The 3,011-nt window shown below is 29.8% G+C and overlaps 1 long non-coding RNA gene across 1 annotated transcript; it reads right to left on the bottom strand.

Moving 5' to 3' along the window:
* Window positions 1-12: 12 nt before the first annotated feature.
* Window positions 13-422, bottom strand: LOC109588514 (uncharacterized). Its single transcript, XR_002188210.1, has 3 exons — window positions 330-422; window positions 207-280; window positions 13-147 (listed from the first exon to the last, which is right to left on the bottom strand). It is a non-coding gene; the product is annotated as an uncharacterized LOC109588514 (long non-coding RNA).
* Window positions 423-3,011: the final 2,589 nt, after the last annotated feature.

Genomic DNA, 3,011 nt, shown 5'->3' with positions numbered 1-3,011 from the left:
ATTTATAATAACAATAATGGAAATGTTATCATAAGCACTACTACTAATTGATACGTTTGTTGATGAATAGCAAGTGCTGTGTTGACTAACAGTACAACCAGCTACTGTAATATTAGCAAGTGATACTCCAGTACATATTTGATGAGCCTGTATAAATAATATAATGGTTATTGTGTGTTGTGTATGGAACTGTGTATAATACTTACTGGTAAAAGGAATTGGAAACTCCAGTCGTTGCTTATGTGATAAGATTCTTGATAAGTGATTGAAATTTTTGAATCTATCAATTTGAAAAACTACTTCATTTTTTTACATAAATTTAGGTTTACTTGATTGGAATCCAACAATTATGTTAGTAGTAGATCCATTTCCAGCTTTATTAGTAGTTGTAATATTAAACAGATATTGTTTATTGGTTGGGTTCATTGGACAGTAAGTGTAGTTAGTGATAGAGTCATTAAGGTAATGTTGATCAGTTCCTACACTGATTATATACTGTACTGTTAGTCCTGGTAGTGTGAATGGAGGATACCAACTGATAAACATACAACAAGAATCTAACTGATATCCTGTTAAACTACTGACACTATCAGGAGGACCTGAGAATATGTATAGTCTAAACATTAAAAACAATAAATGTGTTGATTATTACCTTGAACATAGAGATAAGCCGTTTCAGTAGCATTTCCATTGAATTGTGTATAGCAGGTAACATCAGTTCCATTAGATGCTATTGTTGCTGTTAGATTAAATGATATCATTATTCCACCTTCAGGTAATGCTACACTTGATTGTGAAGGTGGAATTGCTCCTCTAGCAATAAAATAAAGATTATTTCCAGTCACATTAGTAGCACATTCAAATGTCACAGTATCATTGACATAAACATATTGTGTTACTGGTACAATAGTGAAAATATCTATAAGAACAACATAAAACAATGGTAATCATAATAAAGTAGACCCACTAGCAGCAGTAATAGTCAGAAATTGAGTCAATATTATAGCCACAAAAGTAACCATTATCCTTGAAGGTGTGGAGATTCCTATAGACACTTCCTTTGGGTGTACACTGTTTATAAATGCACTGATCTAGTGATGATAAAGAGACACAATACCAGAGAGCAAAAGGAATGTGTGTGGGAGTAACAATATGTCAAATTACAACTGGAAACAAAAGTTTATATTTTATCTTGGTTGCTCCCTATAGCAGTTATTTTATATAATGGAATATTACACAAACTAGTCTAGGTATATACACCTTATGAATAATTACACAGTTTAAAGAACACACATAATGTGTCAAAGTGTCAGTCTGGTCTAAAATTAATTAATAAACAATTACAGTCCAGTTCCCTCAATAACACCATAAGCAGGACATTCCTTCAATGATAGTACTGATTGTGGGGCTGGCATGTTTTCATACTGTGGATTAACAACTGGTGATGATAGTTCTTGTACTTGTGAATCTACAATACAATTTATCACAGGAAACTGTCATTGAAACTTAGTATTACTTTGATTATCCTTCCCTTTCATCTTGTAGTAGCACATAATAAATGTAGCAACATTGATCACTACTGATAATATGAGGAATAATCCTGATACACCAAACAATACTGCTATAGTATTAAACTATTGAATTAATGAATGTATAGATATTAATGCTTACCACTAGAAACAAGTACTTCATTTTGATTTTTCAATAGCATAGAATCATTTATAAACTCTGTTGATGAAACTTCTGTTGTCACAGACACTACAGTAGGCTCAATAATATCAAGCGTACTTACAAAATGTATTTTTGCTAATATCAAGAGTACATAATACACTCCTCCAGTGATTCATATGCATACAGTGTTAAGTTATTACCAGCTGGTATGTCAGTGATGCACTGAGTAAAGTTCAGTTGATCATTATGAGATATATTGTAATACACCAGTTGATAAATTGGCTCAGCATAATCTGTAATGTGAATATAAACATTGTTAGTTGTACTGCCATTGACAAAATGGAACTGAAGACATATTCCATTGATTGTAGTATTAATCAACCTCAATTGACGAAGCTTATTAGTACCTGATAATAATATTAAATAATAATAATTTGTGATTCTACTAACTGATCTTGACAGAGTTGCTGTGAATTTTTACTCCATTTTGATGGTATAAGGTGACAGTAGTATCCAGTATCTCTTTTGATGGAAGATTTATAAAAAACAATAATGGAAATGTTATCATAAGCACTACTACTTATGGATACGTTTGTTGATGAATAGCAAGTGCTGTGTTGACTAACAGTACAACCAGTTACTGTAATATTAGCAAGTGATAATCTAGTACATATTTGATAATCCTGTATAAACAATATAACGGTTATTGTGTGGTGTGTATTGAACTGTGTATAATACTTACTAATAAAAGGAATTGTAATCTCCAGTTCTTGTTTATGTGATAAATAGATTCTTGATGAATAATTGAAATTTTTGAATCTATTAAATTTGAACAAAATTAATAGAAAATTAATTTCATTTTGTTATATGCAACTATACACTGTAAAAACAAAATAGTTAAATTAACCCCAAAATTTGGGTTAATGAAAATGCAACCAGAGTAACCTTAATTTCGGTTAATGTTAACTGCTTTCTTTTGTAGTTAAATTAACTATTTGAAATTAACCTTAAATTTAAGGTTAATTTAACCAATTAAAAATGTGGTAAATGGTGTAGTTCTGCATGACTGTCGTTAAATTAACATTCTCAACAGTTATTTTAACAATAAAAATAGATTGAAAATAACAATTACAAAAATTTAAAGTAACAATAGCTGACATAAAATTAACAATAAAATACTGATAAAGTTAACACAATAAAACTAGTAAAAATAATAAACTAGTTAAAATAACTAATAATGTAAGTAACATAACAGTAAACAATAAACAACAAACTGATCATAAAACATAATACAATTGATGATATACTGACTGTTCCACCTTAATTTCTTTGTATTCTTG

This window comes from Amphimedon queenslandica, unplaced genomic scaffold (assembly GCF_000090795.2).
Source record: "Amphimedon queenslandica unplaced genomic scaffold, v1.1 AMPQUscaffold_12048, whole genome shotgun sequence".
NCBI lineage: Eukaryota > Metazoa > Porifera > Demospongiae > Haplosclerida > Niphatidae > Amphimedon > Amphimedon queenslandica.
This window is presented reverse-complemented; position numbering and strand designations above follow the sequence as displayed.